At 44.7% G+C, this 19,906-nt stretch overlaps 1 protein-coding gene across 1 annotated transcript in view; it reads left to right on the top strand.

Moving 5' to 3' along the window:
• Itga9 (integrin subunit alpha 9) overlaps positions 1–19,906 on the top strand; it is a 322,636-nt gene that overhangs the window by 174,103 nt on the left and 128,627 nt on the right. The gene's annotated exons all lie outside the window — the stretch shown is intronic.

Genomic DNA, 19,906 nt, shown 5'->3' with positions numbered 1-19,906 from the left:
GAACCGTGTGATATTGCCAAGTTTGAACCTGTTGGGACCATGTCGTGATTTAACCTCTTACTACATACAGGTTTTTTTTTTTTTCCTCTTGCACTGAACAGTGGTGTCTTTCTTGCTTTAGCAAGAAACACCCCTGTGTTTCTGTAGCAGGACAGGGGTGGAGGCAAGGGGCAGGCCGTTCTGATCCAAGCAGACTGTCTCTTTATTATTTCAGGGTTTCCTCCCGCAGTACATAAGTCCCCCAAGGCTAAAGGTGAACCGGTTACAGAGGCTTTCTGTTTCCTCTTTGCCAACCTTTTATTTTAGGCTTCTTTTAGGATGAAGGTACTGGTCCCGAATCATTTAGCCACATTTCAAGAATGGTTTCCTTTTGTAACAATACCTTCTGAAAGATTGGGGCCAGAAACCCCTCTGTAAGATTTATTACCATTTCTCAAAACAATCCTCAGTTTTGATAGCTAGTCTCTAAAATGCCATACTGTCACTTACTTGCAAGGCTGAAAGTTAAATTTGGATGGAATTAAAGGACTATCCCATCATGAATTAGTAACTACCCTAAGACATTTTTGCTTTTTTATGATAAATAATCTTTTAGGAGGCTCAGGCAGGAGAATCACAATTTCAAAGCCAGCCTCAGCAACTTAGTGAGGCCCTGAGCAACTTAGTGAGACCCTGTCTCAAAATATTTGAAAGGGCTAGGGATGTGGCTCAGTGCCTCTGGGTTCAATTCCCAGTACCAAAAATAAACAAATAAATAATCTTTTATTCATCAAAGAAAAATAATGCTAAGATGCCTTTTCTTCTGTTTTGACTTTTCTACGGAAAGGCGTGTTCCCCTTTTCTCCCCACTGTACACAAATACTCTTCCAAACCACTGAAATATTAATTAACTTCACTTTTACTCTGGGGAAAAAATGGCAGCTTAAAGTAGCACATGCTTTGCCAAGCTGAAAATATTACTTTAAACCCATGAAGTGGATATTGTGATTGCTTAACTTCAGTAAGACTGGCCTTCCAGGGTTACTATAAAAATCAATTCTAAAGAAATTTCACAAATTACCAGCTCATTAATTTTCAGTTTTAGAAGGTCTTCCAAAAAGTGTTTTAGGGAAAAAGTAACAAGAAACAAAAATAGATGGATTTTTTTTTTTTTTTAACTTCGAGCAGAGTATAAATGCTGGAAATTTATTGTAGATCACAGAATACTTCATGTGGGATAAAAATTTACTTGATCTCAGGTTAAATTTTAAGTAAGAGAAGTTCTATTGCTCTTGATACCCATTAGTGGGTAGACAAATCCAGCTCTTTTTAGTTGTGCTTTCTATGTATTAAGCTATAAAAATCAAGATTGATGGTCAGTAAGGCATCTTATGACTAAAGCTGCCTCCTCTGCTCCAACTTGGCCTTTCCAGGAGCCAAGTCAGAATCAGATCTACTCTGTGGATCTAGTCAATAATACTGGAATAACTAGTGCAGTGGCTAGGGCTCAGAACCCCACATGTATCAGCTAGCTATTGCTACCAAAGATGCTGCATAACAAATCACCCCCAAACTCATGGCATAAACTAGCAATCATTTATTCTTGTGAACCTACAGGTCAGGTGAGATTGGGTGGATTCAACTGGATCTTCACTGACTCGTTCATGTATCTGGGTTCAGTGGAAGGTAAACTCTGGTCTTGGGTGGACCAGTTTAACTCTGTTGCATGTGTTTTTAATTGCCCCTGGGAATCAGGGCTAGCATGGGCATATTCTTCTTGCTGCATGATGAAATTGCTCAAGGACAAGCAGAAACATGCAATGGCCCTTAAGGCCTAGGGGCAGAATTGCCCCACTATTACATCAGACTTTTCTATTGACCATAGCAAGGCACATGGTCATACCCAAAGTCAAGGGACAGAAAATATTTTCTGCCCCTTTAGTGAGAAGAACCACAAAATTGCACCACAAAGGGCATGCATATAGGAAGGGGTAAAGAACTGGGACCAACAATGCCATCTACTACAGCATGTGAACCGTGGGGAGCCCTATCTCCCTTCCTGGTGCTTGTAGCTTCCAGGGCCATTTCAGCCTTTCTTGCAATTCCATCTTCCTAGAACTCAGTCATGAGCCCTGGAAACTAGAGTTTTTTCTGAACCTCAGAATCTATTCTTGGACCTCTGAGCCTTTCTGTAGGATGAGTTATTTCCCAGGAGGTCTCTGAGTTGCTCAAAATAGACTTTTGGCTGGATCCTCCATTAAGAAACTTTCTTTACCCTCTGGGACCCACCTCCGTTCCCACAGGAGCCATCAGGGAAATATTGATTGGTAATTGGATAAGTGCAGATAGAAAGCTGAACCTGTGGTTTCAGTACACTGGATGGCCCTAGACTTGGAGCGCTCCCTCTGCAGAGCCAGGCACAGTGTGCAGCAAACTGTGGCAGAAACAGGGTCTGGATTTGGTGGACGATGTTTTAGTAGCCTGAACCATGCAGGAGCAGCTTTGGTTATCGTTTAACTCTCCTGAGTCATTTTTGCCTGGGTTGGGATGTACACTCCCTTGAGGTTCAGGCAGGTACTGGGCACCACTGTGGATGTGAACCATATGTGGCCTGCTCCCCTGGTGCATGCAACCTGGCCATGAGACTGGACAGTGTGGCATGACCTGGTATGAGAAGAGAGGTGAGTGAGTCCTTGAAGGGCATGGAGAGACTCCCAGGAGGCCATGTTAAGGGTAGTGAGGAGGACTTAGGCACTCTAGGCAGAGGGAACAGGTGAGCAGAAGTTGAAGAGAACAGAGCGTGAGAGAAAGAAAGAAGCCAGATTACAACACATCTGTGATTTGGGACTGCATCTCCAAGCCAGTAAAATAGAGCCAAGTCCCAGCCAGGTGCATTCACTTAACAGGGATGCAACTAGGTACAGCTCCTCGGGGAGGGAAGCTGAGAAAGTGTGGGTCGGTGGGTCTCCTCCACCAATGAAGGGCACGTTCCAGCTTGAGTTCTGAGTGTGTCCCTCTTTCCACCCACCTCAGTTCCTCCTTCCCTGACGCGGGTCTGTGGGGCCCTTGAGACTTGTCTCAGTGCAGAAGTGCCCTTGGCAGGGATGGGCTTTTGGGAGATGCTGGGTGGCTCTCCCACATCATGCTCCTCCAGGGCTTCACCATGGCAATTTGGACACAGTTTCTGCCTTTCGTGCTGTCTTTGGAACCTAGCTCTCGTGTCAGCTGTACCCTCACTGTGTGAAAAGAGGGGTGAGGGAGAGAGGCCTTCGGTGACTGGGTAGACGTGTGGTGTGAAGTGCGGTGGCTGGAGGCAGCTGAACACCCACGGGATGGAGGAGCTTGGGTCTTGGAGGGAGGGGGTCACCCAGAGTGGCCAGGGATTAAGCCAGGAAATGCTCCTTGTGACCACTCATGGATGTTTTTATGTTTCTCTCCAGAGAGTGTGAATTTTGGAGAAATCTATTGTTACTTACATCATTCAGCTCTTCAGTTAAAAGTCCATGGTCTTGGGCCCGGGGTTGTGGCTCAGTGGTAGAGCACTTGCCTAGCATGTGTGAGTCACTGGGTTCAATCCTCAGCACCACATATAAATCAATAAATAAAATAAAGGTATTGAGTCCATCAACAACTTAAAAACAATAATAAAAAAGTCCATGATTGCTAATGAATGGAGCCTCATTCTAGAATGTGCCACTACCAAAATATGCAGGAATAGGAATAAAGCTGTTCAGATATTTTCAGTCCTGTTTACTAGAAATTTCCATTTGTAAAAGGATGTGCCTATGTTTTGTCTGTCTGAATGCTCTTAGTACCTAAGAAAGTATCACATGTGATCAAGATAAAGGAAAAACATAGAGTATGGCAGTTGAGCTAATTTTCTTTCCCTGATGTATCTCATTGCAGATTGGTGGCATGTTTCAGTGTCTCCTGGCTAGTCAACTTCAATAAAAAATAATTTAAAAAATGTAAAGAGTGGAATATTTGTGAAGTTAGAATCATCTTGTAGTGGTAACTGTCCTATGGCTGCTATCACAGGAATTGGATGTGGGGTACGGTAGGTTCCCCCAAACCTTTGACTGGCTAAAAGATGGCTAGCACCGTCTATGAACAAACAGCCTTCTAAAGGAGGACCACTGCACCTGGAGAGCCATTTAGCTCGAAACAAATTATTTTCCTTCTCAAAAGTGGTCAGAATTGTCGGGTGCCGTGGCGCATGCCTGCAATCCCAGTGGCTCGGGAGGCAGGAGGATAGTGAGTTCAAAGCCAGCCTCAGCAAAAGCAAGGTGCTAAGCAACTCAGTGAGACCCCATCTCTAAATAAAATACAAAATAGGGCTGGGGATGTGGCTCAGTGGTGGAGTGCCCCTGAGTTCAACCTCCAGTACCCAACCCTCTCTCCCCCGCAAAAAAGTCAGAATCATCGACTGCATCATGAAGGGTGGAAAGGAATAGTATATTGCATTTTGAAGGGGAAGAAGGTCTGGTTTATGGAGCACCTTCTGGATTCCCTGTAGTATACTCGGTATACAGAAAAGCCCAATAGCTTGTCACCAGATGTGTAACCTTGGGCAAGTTGCTTAACATTTCTGTGCCTCTGTTTCCTTCTCTGTAAGATAGAAAAACAATTTCAGTTTCTTATAGGGTTATTTTGGATATTTAATGAATTTATACATATATAAGTACTTCTGAAAGTGCTGGGCACATAGTAAACACTCAGATGAGAGCTACGTTTTTTCCCCATTTAATCCTCTCAGTAACACTGGGAAGTAAATATGGTTACATGCTTTTTAGTGCTTAGGATACAGAGGCAAGGGAGGCCAGGTTACTTGCTCAAGGGCTCATGTTATGGGGGAAATCAAAGTTGGGAAAGCCTTGTTCTGCATTATGCTCTCTTTATGTTGGCCTCAATTGCTGCTGAGTTTTTGTGTATCAACTGGAACTGGACCAGAATTACCAAGGTTGGGACCCTGAGGGTCTTCATCTGTGTAAAAACCCCAGTCCAGCAGGGGAGGTGGTTGGAGAAAAAGTCCGTGATCAAAGATGACTTCCTCCATTCCCACTCTCCCTCCCTGTGTGCTGTGTGACCTGAGGGATGTGTGGTGACTTTTCCCACTGGAGACGTGAGCCACCTGTCATCCTGTCATGCTGGGTCAGTGGCAGACCCTGCATTCTTTTTCTGTGTAGGCTCAACTTTCTCTCCTTGGAGAACCTCAGATTGGGTGGTGAACTTGTCACTTCATGACAGCAGCTTCCTCAAATGTTGACAACAACGTCACCATTATTATAATAATTGCTATGGCTTGGATATGAGGTGTCCTTCAGAGCTCCTTTATTAATGCAGAAATGTTCAGAGGCGAAATGACTGATTGTGAGAGCTGTAACCTAATCAGTGTGTTCCAGTTTGAATGGACTGGGTGGAACTGTAGGCAGCCTGGGCATGCTGGGGTAAGTAGGTCACTGGGGCCGTGCCCTGGGAGGGTGCCTCTTCCCTGTGGCCCCTTCCCTCTCTCTCTCTGCTTCCTGACTGCACGAGCTGAGAAGTCTTCCTCATGGGCCCTTCCACCATGATGTTTTGCCTCACCCTGGGCTCAGAGCAATAGAGTTGGCAGTTTATGGACTGAGAACTTTGGAAATCATGAGCCCCAAATTAACTTTTCCTCTGCTATGTTCCTTTGGCTGGGTATTTTGGCCACAGTGGTGCAAAGCTAACTAAAACAGTTACTACCATTTTGTGAGGGAAGATAAGTAGGAGCTGATGAGAAGCCTGGAAAACTTTTGCAGTTGTCAGAACATTAGCCATGTGATTTTTTACCCCCTTCATTGTATGCAGTCACTGAAAAAAAAAACAAAGTTTGTTGATTGGGAGCAGCTGGCTTTTGTAGTGCTGCTTTCTGGTTTTCTCAATGGTAAATTCTTGAAAGTAGGGAAGAATGCTCTAGTGGCCGGAACTTTCTGAATGAGGACCGAAGCCATCCTTCCCTGTCAGCACCTGTTGGCCCTTACTCTGATGTAGGTCCCTAAGAGGAGGCAACAGATGCCTCTCCTCACCCTGTGGGAGCATTTCAAAGGTGGATAAAAAGTAGGTGGGCCTCCTTTGGAAGAGTCACCTCGCCACAGGTAGGATCTAGACTCTAGGGTAGGCAATCAGTGGTGTAAGGCAAGCAAGGAACAGTCAGTCATTCGTGCTCTGGAAGAGATACTCAAGGTGAGATCCTCCAGAGAGCCTGGATCCTACTCACCTGTTAAGAGAGGACATGGTGCTAGCATATTTGTTTATTTGACACATGTGGATGGAGCACTTGCTATGGATGTGCCTGGCCTGGTGGGAGTAAACAGGGACATGCTGCTGCGTCACGATGCTCATAGTCCAGATGCAGACGTGCATGCCAGCAACTCGTTGTCATTACCACGATCATCATAATGACGGCAATGTGAGGGAGTTCCCTGGAGGCTCAAGGGAGGAAGTGCTCCATATGGTCTGAGTTTGAGTTCCTCTAGATGCTGACCCGGAGACGAGGATTTGAGCGCAAATAATTTATGTGAAATGTGCAGGAAGCAAAGGTAAGGAGTAAGGAAGTATGGACAGGGATGCTTGCCAATAAGGGTGTGCCGTAACCCCAGCGTGTCAGTTATTTATTGCCGTGCAGCAAGTCACCCCAGAGCTTCATGCCTTAAAATAACCACCATGTGTTTACTCCTGACTCTGGGGCTCAGCCATTCAGTCTAGGTTCCCTTGTGTGTCTGCCGCCAGATTCAGGTTGTCTCGTAGCCTGTCTCTGGCGCTTGACTTGTTCACTGGGGTGCTTCTGCTCCCCTCCACATGGTCTCCTCCTCGAAGATGTCAGCCAAAAATTATTCCCGCCCCCCCCTTTTTTTTTTGGTACCAGGGGTGCTTAACCATTGAGCCACATCCCCAGTCCTTTTTACGTTTTATTTAGAGACAGGGTCTCACTGAGTTGTTTAGGGCCTCGCTAAGTTGCTGAGGCTGGCTTTGAACTCACGCTCCTCCTGCCTCGGCCTCCTGAGTCGCTGGAGTTTGCAGGCATGTACCACCATGCCCAGCCACAATTATTCTTATAGTGTGGCAGGGGTCCAAAAAAGAACAATGGCACGCAAGGCCTCATGAGGCCTAGTTGCAAAACTGGTGTACTCTCACTTTTCCTACATTCCGTTGGCCAAAATCAAGTCACAGGATCAATCTGATTCAAGGGGTGGAGAACAAGACTCTCCTTCCTGTTGGGAGGAGCTGTGAAGCCACAGAACACAGGGTGTGACCACACAGAGACTGTCGAACAGGCCTCCAGACCCAGCTGGCACAGCAGCCGACTGAGATTCATTACACAGGACAGCGCCAGGGAGCGGAGCCACAGGGAGCCCCTCAGAATGACTGCATCCAAGAGCTGGAAAATCGGGTTGAGGGCTACTCTGGGACTGGGGTCGTGGTGGTTAATACTTGGCGTTCCACCTAGTGACAGACAGCAGCCTTGTCTAGTCCTGGGAAAAGACCCTCAGACACAAAGACGCAGATGCTGGCAGCTGGAAGTCGGCCGGAGCATTGGGAAGAGTCTGAGGGGCAGTGGCCAGGGTCATGGACGCTGTCTCCTCTACCTGCTTTCTTAAAGATTTTCAGTTGATGAACTTACCGTGAAGTTTTCCACAGGAGTGTTTAATCACTTTTGGATGTGGCGGCCTCTTCCCACGAACCTCCTGGGACTGTTCTTGCCAAACACCCAACATGCTCCCCAACCGTGGAGACTTTATTTCCCATTGCACTTTTCTGTGTCTTCTTTCTTTCCTGGTCCCTACCCAGCATCACACCCAAAACTGACACGCAGAAGGGCTTTTTACTTTAGAACAACCCACTAGCCAAGTGTAGGGCCAGAAGCTGTGTTCTTGCTTCCCTAGGGACGGCAGCAAGGGCTGGTGTGCAGGTTTTGTCCACAGCTGACCCCAGGTGGAGAGGATGAGACCCCAGAGTCGCCCAGCATCCGGGGAGCCATGCGGGCCAGGCTCACTCTTACAGCCAGAATGCTGTTTCTTGGGAGCCCTGGCTACAGCCCAGCCCCGGAGTAAGCACAGCCTGTGGCTTTGCGACACCACTTCAGTTGTCTAATCCAGCTGCCTGGAAGAGAGCCCAGTACCGGGGTCCCCCCCGCCCAAGGTTGGTGTGTTTTACCATGTACCTGGAGTCATGGCCTTTCGGGAGCAGATCAGGAAGCTGATAGGGATTCGAGTCACTTATCTGAGGTCAGAAAGAAAGTTGAACAGCAGAGGCAAGAAAAACACCTGGAGGGCGGCTCCCGAGTCCAGCGGTCCAGCAAATCCACTGGCGGCCTTTGTCTTGAAATAGCCACCGCAGCTTGGGGAGCCTGGCCTATCTCTAGGTGGAAATGACTTTTGGAATTTCTCTTCTATTGCAGGGAGGATCTGATTTGTGGTTTCCTGAGTGTGAGACTGGGAATGGAGGGGACACCACCCAAGGAACTGACCCTTTTCCTTTGTTGGGCAGATTCAAAGCGCTAGGGGAGCTTTTTAAGGCCCCACCAGAACACATGAGCAGCGGATCTCTCTCAACAAAGAGCGTGTCTCAGGGACAGCCTTCCCCCTGCTGAGCAGACACTGACCGAGATTTTCCAGCTTCAGCTTTCTGGATATCCATAGAGGGGTGTGAGAGGCAGGACCCAGCGAGTAACCATGGCAACCACAGAAAGGGTGTGCTCACAGCCAGCCTGCCTCCTGAGACTCCCAGGAAGTCTGGGTCTAAATCACTGTGTGCCTAATAAAATTCTATTCAGTAGTATTTTCCTTGTCTTCCAAATATAGCCAACCATTGGAGATTTTTGTGTGTAAGAGTCTTTCCAGCAGGGTGGTGATGTCATGACAGTTTTCCTTCTGATCAGACCCCAGGAAAGAACCTATCAAGAAAATGCAGCCCCTAGATCCCTCCCTTCTCTAAGATGGGAAGCCATGTGCTGTTGCTTTGCTGAGAGTTTTGCAGTTGATTTTGTGTGACTGTGTTCGTGGGTCTCTTACCACTGAATACTAGACTCATCCATCGTGGAGGGGACTCGTTGCTGTGACAGAAGCCAAAATCTGAGGCTGTGTGGTTGCTTTGCTTTCTGCACGCTTTTCTTCTTGTCCTGCACACACCACCTCGTTAGCGTCTCTCCAAAGCATGTTCTGAGCTCTCTGATACAACCCTGGGAGGCTCATGAGTCTCTGCGGGCTGTCCTCAGTGGTCACTGCCCGCTACCCCCAGCCAAAGGTGAGGCTCGGGTTTACCATGAACTGCCTTTAAGTCATAGTCTTCGCAGCTGCAGTGTGAGGGGAGGCACCACATAGAAGCATCTAGATTTTACCAGCCTTCTTTCCTGACTCCACCCCAGGTGCTCTTGATCCAAACATGACGAACTGGGTGGATGCAATTGGTACTACGCCCAGGTCCCTCACGGGGCAGGTGCCTGTTCCCTGCTGCCGTGTTGGCAGCTGAAGACTCACAGCTGGCTGGGGGAGTCACTCGTGTCCTGAGACTGCCTTTCCTGGGAGGCCACACCCCCTGGGGGCAGCCCTCAGCCGGGTGAGGGAGGCCTGCCTCTATCTCAAGTGCAGATGGACTTACAGCAGTTTGTGCTTCAGAACCTCTCGTGGACCAGGCCAAGGCTGGACTTAAAGTCCCAGGGAAGAAGCATTCAGAAGCAATCCCTAGGACCCAACTCCCAGCCTTGCCCAGCCGGCTTCCCTGGTTCCCCAGCAAACCCCACCCCCTGTCACAGATGCTGCATCTGAGGAGCCCATCCTGAGACACTGAGACACTATAGGACTTACACTCAAGTTTTGTGTGTCTCTTCTTACCTCCTCTGGCCAGGCAGACTGATTTTTTTTTTAAAGAACTATTGAGTTTCAAAAGCAAATCAAATTCAATGTATTTATTAGACTCTAATGACGAGATAGTTGCTGGTGAACTTTTTTGTTTTCCCTCTTGGTATTGGAAGGTGATTGTGTTTGTTTAAAAACCAGGCCATGGAGTGATGGAGGGAGCCCCTTCAGGCCATCCTGGGACTTGGGTCCTAGGGATTGCTTCTGAATGCTTCTTCCCTGGGACTTTGCTTTATATACACAATGGAATATTATTCAACCATAAAGAAGAATAATATTACGGCATTTGCAGATAAATGAATGGAATTTGAGACTATCATGCTAAGTGAAATAAGCCAACTCCCACAAAATCAAAGGCTGAATGTTGTCCCTGATAAGTGGATGATGATATATAATGGGGGTTGGGGGGGTGGGGGCCGAAAGAATGGAGGAACTTTATGTAGCGGGAAGTGAGAGGGAGTAGGGGTACGAAAAATGGTGGAATGAGACATATCATTACCCTATGTACATATGTTATTACATGAATGGTATGAATCTACATCATACGCAACCATAGGAATGAAATGGCGTGTCCCATTTGTGTACAATGAATCAAAATGCAATCTGTAAAAAATAAAAAAAAAAGGACCCAAGAGAGTCCTGGGGTTGTAGCTCAGTAGTGTAGCACTTGCCTAGCACGTGTGAGGCACTGGGTTCAATTCTTAGCATTGCATATAATAAAGGTTCATCAACAACTAAAAAAATATTTTTTAAAAAAAAGGATCTAAGAGATAAAGGGAGAAGGGCATCCCTTGCAAAATGTCCTCACAGTCGGGGGACCAGAAACAGTTCCCACAGCCTGAGGGAACAAAGAACACTCAATTGGAATGGCCAGACTTCCTCACCAGGGAACCTGAGGCAGGAGGATCACAAGTTCAAAGCCAGCCTCAGCAAATGAGTGAGGCCCTGAGCAAGTCAGCTAGACTTTGTCTCCAAGAGCTGGGGATGTGGCTCGGTTGAGTGCCCATGGGTTCAGTTCCCAGTACCAAAAAAAAGTTTTCTGTGATAACGAGATGTGAACAAGGGGTAAATGTCATTAAAGTAGAAAAAAAAAAAATGTTAAAGTTTCGTGTTTGTCTTAGTGTAGAAGAACATAAATCATTTGCTGCACCGCCCACTTCCTTCCAGAAGGAAGACACTTATCTGTGCACCTTCCTGGCCGTCCTCCTTCATGCAGGTTAGAAGATGGCTTGTGTCCTGAGATGGCAGAATTGAGGGCAATCAGCCTCAAAGCCATTCTGAGCTGCCCTCCTGGTGTCCAAGGCCCTCTTCCTCCCTCCCTCCCCTCCTGCCACCACAACCTTCTCTTCCCATCCTGAAATCAATCCTAGGACAGGGCTCTAACCTGGGGTCCGTGTCCCCTTAGTGACCTGTGAATGGACTCCATGGAATCTGTGAACTTGGATAGGAAAACAGTTGCATCTTTAGTTTCCAACTGAAAATTAACATTTTATTTATGAATGAAAGACAATAAGCACAGTAATATTAGTGGGGCCTACGACTGTCACTTATATGTTGAAGTCATATATTTTTAGATCAAGTTAGAGTATTGCACATATTTCAAAATATCATAAACATTCATCCCCACTTCAAGGTTATGGTAGTTATTCATCACCAAATCTTATTTAGTATGTTATTTTTAAAATGGACATATATTATTAGACCACACTTTTGGTGAATATAATTTGTACTCTTTTTGCATGATTGATTCCTTTGTAATTCTTTTTTCTTTTTATTCATTATTTAAAAGCATTATTTTGAGAAGGGGTTTGCTTCACTACATTGCGAATGGAAGCAGTGGCACAAAAACAGGTTAAAAACCTGAGTTCTAGAAGTTTCCCCTGACTGTGGAAAAGGAACAAGTAAGAGTAAATGAAATACTTTTATTGTAATATCCAGAACTGGAATTTCATTATAAATCTGTGGTTCCTTTTTTTTTTTTTTTTTTTTTTTTTTGTGGTACTGGGGATTGAACCCAGGAGTGCTCTACCACTGAGCCATAGCTCCAATCTCCCATTTTTAATTTTTATTTTGAGATAGGGTCTCACTAAGTTGCTGAGGCTGACCGCGAACTTGCAATCCTCCTGCCTCAGCCTCTGCAGTCACTGGGATTACAGGTGTACATTGTAGAACAAAACGTAGAAGCCTCTGGAGAAAGTGTTTCCTTCACTGCGTGGCTCTCAACAACCTTCGTAGTGACACTGATATGAAGTGAGCATTCATTCCTTGTTCCTTGCTTATTAAAGACACCAGGAACTCTAGACCTTTGATGAGTTCAAGGAGTTCAAGTGCCAAAGCAGAGAAAGCTGGCATCTAGTATGTGTGGACAAAATGTGTCGCTGTGGGAGGGGCTGCCTCCGTGTAGTACGTACCTGCTTCTGCCATCAGGGACCTCCAGAGATGCAGAGACCCACGTGGGAAGAGCTGCTTTCTCCAGCCCTGCGACTGACTGGCTTTAAAGGAAAAAGGATCCACAATCCAGGGAGACTAGTAATTTCAGTATATTTTCTTGCCTGGAACCATTTACAGCTCCCACTTGGCTCTTGAACTAGAAGCGGGGAAACGCTGTGGCTACTGCAGAGTTACCCGTTGAGGGACCATGATGGCCCTCCTGACCTGGGTTCTCTGCAGTCGTCTGGCTCACTGCCTTCAGTGACATGCAGGTGGGTCTCTCGCATGTTGAGCGTAGCCAGGTTCCAGGGTGGCGTGCGTGGGGCACAGCGTGGCCATGTGCCAGTGCTGGGTCAACCCGAGCGACGCCCCCCTCCATCCCCGGCTTACGACAGCAAGCCTCGGAGCAGCCCGCAGATCTTGGGAATTCCTCTGCCCCCACCATATTCTTTGTCTTTAATGCAGTGGTTACAGTGAATGAACCTGATCTGTTCCAGATGTCCTGAGAGGCAGAGATTCAGGAGGCTGCTCCTGAAGGACGATGAGGATTTGAATTCCTCTCTTGGCCAGGAACCAGTATGTGTTTGCATGGTTACACAGATGGAGTGGGAGGGACCCCTAGCAGCTTAGAGGAACAGGGTCCCTCTCACTCCTTGCTGGTTTGTCTGCCTTGTTAGAAAGGAGATGACCTTTGAAGCAAATACTGATTCTGCCATTATGTGAGTTGTTAAGTAAATCAAATCTGGGGCCAAGAGTCAGCGGGGACATAGGGATGTTATTTATTTTTAAAGTAACGCTTATTTACCTCAATGATCTGAATATTGCTAGGAAAACCACTATTTTGACTCAAATCACCTTAGTAAATGCTTCTCTCTCTCATTCTCTGAGCACAGCACTGGCCCATACTTTAAATAGGGAGGTGAAGTGTTTCTGCCTTAACACATGTGGGTTTTTCACCCCAGGAACTCATTCCCAGGACTCACTTCCCTGACCCAAAGTCACTTTTAATTGAGGTGCCTTACAGAGGTACCTTCCATTCTCTAGCTGGAACCAGTAACCATGTGAGTCTGTTTTATAAGATTGGAAGAGATTTATAGAACATGGTTAGATGTAAAACAAATCTCAAACTATGGAATAATAACCCACAGTTGGAGTATACATCTATAAATGTATAGCATATTCTGTAAAATGATAGTATTATTGGTTTATGTGGTATTTGAGGATATAAATAATATGAATATTAAAGCTACTGTACCCCCCACTTTATTCTCAGGAGACATGTTCCAAGACTAATAGTAGAATAGTACCAAACTTTATGTACTGTGTTTTTTTTTCCTACACATATATACCTATGATGAAGTTTAATTTATAAGTTAGCACAATAAGAGGTTAACAACAATAATAAAATAATTGTAACAATATAGGGTAACAAAATTGCCAGCATCGCTGTGTTTGCACTTTGAGGTCAGCATTAAAGAAAAGGAGAGTTTACTGGGACTGTCAAAACCAGAAGAGCTAAGTGATTAACTGGTGGGTAGCATATACAGTGTGGATACACTGGTGAAAGGGATGATTTACGTCCCAAGCAGAATGGAATGGTATGACTTGAAATTTCATCATGCTACTCAGAATATTGCTTTACTTAAAACTTGTGAATTGTTTATGGAATATTTGAATATTCAAATATTCCATAAACAATTGAATATTTCTATTTAATATCTACTGATTTCACCAAGGTAGGGTGGGACAGGCATACCAGAGAAGCAGGCAGGTCCCCGATGTAGAACTAAGTTTTGAACAAAGGGAAGCATGTTGTGGGATGTGAAATGGAAGGATTCTGAGCTTGTCAGGAGTAGGGACCTCAGAAGGATTAGATCAGGAGGTCCAGGACTGAGATTGTAACCTCAGGAAGCTGCCTATGTTTATGTGGAGCAAGCTATAGGATAACCATAGGAAAAGACCAATAGTTGGGCAGAAATAACAATTCCCCTCAATCTAGACTCTATTAAAATACAAAGTAAAATTAGGCTTGATTTCTTAACTATATTTAGAATCATACCCTGTGGTACAATGTTCTTTTTGATTAACCCCTTCCCTTCCCGCTGGAGGTTTAGCCCACGGCCTTTGACATTGCTAAACACATGTTCTACCACTAAGCTAAGCCTCTAGCCCCTGTTTAAAATATTTCTTGATGATCTTTTTTCTTTACAATAAAAGAAGTGATAACCTTTGTAGTTCTCGGCTGGTTAAATAAATCCCTAAATATTTACTACAGTAGCTAGAAACTTTTAAATCAGGAAGCTTTAATGCTTTGTATAGCAATGAAAATTGATGTTTTGATTCTCTATAATTTGTTGTTTTAACGAGATCTGCAGCAATCCAAAGTAATAAGCTGTCACTAGCAGCTAAAATGGGATAGCAGGACAAAAAAATTCCCATGCCTATGGAAAAGAGAAATTTTGGAGCTGATATGGGAATAATCCATAAGAACTGACTCTGCTGTAGTTCTTGGCCATACTTTAAGCATTCCTTGCCCCGATTGTGATACATTGGGAAACGAGAAGCTTCTTCAACTTACAAACTGAGAGTCATGGACTCAGAATGTGAAACTGGTGGGTGGATCTGTTCCCCACCTTTCCCCTCAGTTCACAGAGACTAATTGTGGAAAACTACATTTCCCAGGCTCCCTTGTCCACAGGCTTCCTGTTCAGTAGCCAGCATGAGATTGGAGGGAGGAAGAGAAGGTTTCCTCCCCAGCCCTACCTGCTTCAAGCAGCATCCCCAGCAAGAGAGCTTTCTCCTCGGTGGTCCCCGCTCCCTCTCTGAAGTGCCACCTCTAACCGTCCACCTCCTCCCTCTGTTGCTCCAGTCCTCTGGGTGTTTCTTCCAATCTCTGGTTTTCCTCAGCTCCCCTCGTTTACTTTCCTGGCTCCTCTTACACCTTTTTACCTAGTTCCCCATTTTAATCCCTGGTGTGGGTGGTTTTCCTGTCTGGACCCCAACTGCAAACACAGTATACTTGAATCTTGGTACTGACTCCTTCTAGATAAATGGTCCTACCACTGGTAGCCAAAGAAGTTAACAAGCCACTTGCCTGATTTAGCCCTCAATATTTTCATCTGCAAAATAGGGAGGAGGTTGATTCCAAGGTCCTTCTGAGCCATGAAAGTCAGTGAGTTTCTAAACTTTAATCTCCTAATAGGTAGTCATTTAAGTGGATATATTTTTTTTAACCTTCATTATGTAGACAGTTTTTATTGTTTGCTTCCCAGGATGTGGTCTTAACCTTAATTGTGTACTATGTGTGCAGTATTTGATGAGGGATTTACCTTTGCCTCTTATAGCTAAAGGCTGAGGTTGGCAACTTTATTATTTGATGTAAATATAGAAATGTAGTTTTAAAAATGGGTTTTTATATTGTTTGGCATAGATCACTAATTTTAGAGGAGTTGTTACTGTTGCAGAGGAGAGACCCCCCCCTCACCCCACAACCTGGGTCTTTGGAAGGCCTCTGTGGGGAACCCAGGGGTCTGTGTAATAACTCGCGGATGCAATGGTAGATTTGACTGTGGGAACTCTCAGCCCTTGGAGGTAAATTGAGGCTGAGGAGTAAGCACACAACCACATTCTGGGAGCAAAATGTATGAATACTATTGTGCTTTGGAGGTTATCTGCAGAGACCTTCCCAGGTTGTGAGACTGAGAGCAGGCTCTCTGCAGTGCATGCCCTATGGAGATGGGCTCAGAAATTTGTACAGGATGCCATCTGTTTTAGTCAGCTTTTTTGCTGCTGTGACTAAATGATCTGACCAGCATAATTGTAGAGGAGGAAAGGTTTATTTGAGGGCTCACAGTTTCAGAGGTCCTTAGGAGGCTGGCTCCATTCCTTGGGACTTGAGTGAGGCTAAACATCATGGCAGAAGAGCATGATAGAGGGAAGCAGCTGGCATCATCAGGAAGCAGAGACTCCACTCTCCAGATACAAAATATATATCCCATAGCCACACCCCAATTCCCACCTCCTCCAGCCACACCCTACCACTTCAATTAATCCCATCAGGGATTAATTCACTGATTGGGTTAAGACTCTTACAACCCAATCATTTCTCCTCTGAATCTTGCTGCATTGTCTCACATGTGAGCTTTTGGGGGATACTTCACATCCAAACCATAACACCATCCCTGTCTTCTCAAATTGATCCCCAGTCAGTCTCCACAGAGTGAGTCACCCCGAGGAAGCACAGAAGCATATACACTACAGAATCGGCAAGGGGTATCTTGTATCTTACCCTGAGTGCACACTAGTTTAGGGCAGGGGCAGTGTTCAAAATAATGACCAACCTAGACAGTATGGGCCTGTGAGAACAGTTGTACCACAGCCATAGGTAACTAGTACAACTTCACCAATGCTACCCACTGATGGTCAGTCCTGGGTTGGGGTGTGGTTGGTCACCCATACCTATATTTGGCCAGACTGTGGGGTCTGTGTAGACTGCAAGCATTGGTAGAAACGGAAACTATGGCACCAGGAATGTGTCCTTGGGACAGCTGCCTATAGACCTGCCTCTGGGATTATTCCCAAGTGACTGGGATTATAGGTGGGTGTCATGGCACCCAAGTACACCAGGCACATTTTAAGTGCTTAATGCCACATCTGACTAATGGCTACCACATTAAATGGTACAGGTCTAGAACATGGACTTCAGAATTGTCCCACCCAATACGCGAGGGAAATGGCTGCCACAGAGCCTTCAGGGGTTCCAATCTTAAAAACTCTGCTAGACTGCAGGGAGAAGCCCTCCAGCAAAGAAATGGGAATGCTGGTAGATGGAAGTAGCCTGTGCATGCAAGAGAAGGCCCAGGGACAGAGGTGACCCACTGTGGCCTACTACCTTTTGTGATGGTCTCACTTTGACACCTTATCACCAGCAAGTTGCTCGCAGTGTACCTGGCATTGGTGACTGAAGGTATCCCAAGTAAGTTCACTGACCTAAAGAATCAACCCCAAACTCTGACGTTCAAGACTGAAGGGAATCTGTGTGCACCCTGTCTGTTCTGCTTACCTCTCACCAACCTCGAAGCTGACAGCCTCCTTTTCCTGCTACTTTCCATATTATTTCTGACTTGCCTCTATCCTCTTGTTTATTTTTCTCTGTTGGAATGCACTTCCTGTTTCCCTGCCTGCCCTTAGATTCCTTGTTCTTTAAGATGTGGCTCAATTCCTACCTCTCTCGGAGAGCTTCTGATGCTGTCTTCAGTCTACGTGAACTCTTCCCTTGAGTTCTTGAGTTTTCTTTTGGGTCTAATTTTGTACCTGTTCCTCTGGCAACTCCTGTCAATTTTGTGATGTATTTCCCAGGTAACTCACTCACCAGCAGGCGCTCAGGAGATGCCTGACAGTCCCTGCCCATTCCCTGGGGCTTTATTTTTTTTTTATTTTTTATTTTTTTATTGTAAACAAATGGGATACATGTTGTTTCTGTTTGTCCATGGAGTAAAGGCATACCATTTCCCTGGGGCTTTATTAACACCCATTTCTTAATAATTCATGTAACAATCGATGTATGTTTGGTACTTTGTGATCATATTCTTCTTAGGAAGACATTAGATGAGTAATTGTAGCTGTGTGGTTTACTCATGTTTGTAATGGTAACCTCTAGTAATTGAAAAGGCTTGACAGTTGTCAATAAAGTACCCAGAGAGGAGATTGCCCATGAGGTCTGCTAAAGCCATCCGACTCATCCTGGGTGTCCCTTCCAATTTCAAGAAAAGTTGTCAGTAAGAAAAGTAAACACTTTAGTTGGCTTTTGTAGATGATACCTCCCATATTTTAAATATTCTGAATGCTAAGAAAGCAAATGCAGTTTCATTTCTAATCTTATGATAGCCAAGTAAATTTTACATAAGGTGTATGCTGCTATTATTATTTTTTTAATTAATTAATTTTTTTTTTTTTTTTTTTTTTTTTTGGTACCAGGGATTGAACTCGGGGGCACTTACCCACTGAGCCACACCCCAGCCCTTTAAAAAAAAAAATTTAGAGACAGGATCTCACTGAGTTGCCTAGGGCTAGCTAAGTTGCTGAGGCTGGCTTTGAACTCGTGATCCGTCTGTGTCAGCCTCCCGAGCTACTGGGATTACAGTCGTGTGCCACTGCACCAGGCATTACACTATTTGAGTTGCATTTTTCCGTGCATTTGAAGCAGTAGGGACGGAGGGAGGCATGCTGGAACAGAGTTAGGGCTGCCTGAGTCTGCCTCTATGTGGAGTGTCATGAAGAAGTAATTTAACTCTGTATTTACCTGCAGAATGAAGACCCAGGAGAGCCCCCTTCAAGTTCTCAAATTCTGAATCTGATTCTTTGATGTCTGCTCTCTTTTAAAATGCAAAGTATTATGATTTTTACTTTTTTTTATAAACCCTTTTTTTCTAACTTTAAAAAAATTGATACATTATAACTATACAGCATAGTGGGACTCTGGTTCCATATTCATACATGTACATAACATAATTTGGTCCATTTCATTCCCTTTGCCTCCCCTCCTCTTACCCCCGGGTTCCCTTCTCTACTGGTCTCCCTTCTATGCTTATGATTTTGAATGACAGGTTTAATTTACATATGTGATTTATATCATTACTTTTATGACACATTGTTGAGGACTATCTGTGATTTGTTTGGAATCCTTCCTGAGAAATGCTGCTCCCAGTTGTGACATTGCTCCCACAAAAGACCGAAATCTACTTCAGTGTCTTTTTAAATTTGTTTTCCATATACAGAAAAGTGTGTGTGTGTGTGTATAGCACATTTTGTGTCTGTCCATAGGTACTTGACTTGCTTCCACCCTTGGCTGTTATGAGCAGCACTACTAGGAACACATGCATACAAATCTCTGGGTCCCTGTTTTTCCTTTTGGAATTGCTGAATCATATGATAATTCTATGTTTAATTTTTTGAGGAACTTTCATACTGTTTTCCAAGTGACTGATCTCTTTTATATTCCCTCTAACCGTACACAAGAATTCCAGCTTCTCCACATCCTTTGCAACTCTTTTTTTCTGTTTTTTTGTTTTGTTTTGGTTTGGTTTTGGTTTTGGTTTTTTTTAAAGTGGGCATAAAGCATTAAAAAGTAGTTTTTAAAATGTAATGGTTGAGGTGAGGGAAGGGGGTAGTACTGGGGATTGAAATGGGGCAAACTCCTATGCATTGATGAATATGTCAAAATGCAGAATAACTATAATGCATTAATTTTTAAAATTAACGAATGAATGGATTAATGACTAAGAAGGAAGCAGGTGAGGAAGAAGGAAAGAAAGGAGGACAACAGATGAGCTTGCTGTCCTAGTCTGTCATTATAATTATCATTATCAAATACAGTCGTTGGCAGCTGCACTATCCGTAACAATGTCAGGCATTGACAGTAGACTCAGATGCACTTGATCAGCACTTGCTTTGGCATCTTGTATTCAGGCTAGGTTTGTGCTAGCTGCAAAAGTATAATGTTTTTGGCAGGTAGATTATAACCACACATTATTTAAATAAGGTTACAGTTTATATTTTTGATACTTGAGGAAATTTTTAAATGATCCAATGGGGGAAAAGAAACAATGATTGAAAAACAA

Source organism: Sciurus carolinensis, chromosome 17 (assembly GCF_902686445.1).
Source record: "Sciurus carolinensis chromosome 17, mSciCar1.2, whole genome shotgun sequence".
Classification (NCBI taxonomy): Eukaryota; Metazoa; Chordata; class Mammalia; order Rodentia; family Sciuridae; genus Sciurus; species Sciurus carolinensis.
Note: the sequence above shows the minus strand (reverse complement) of the source record. Positions and strands in the feature narration are given on the sequence as shown.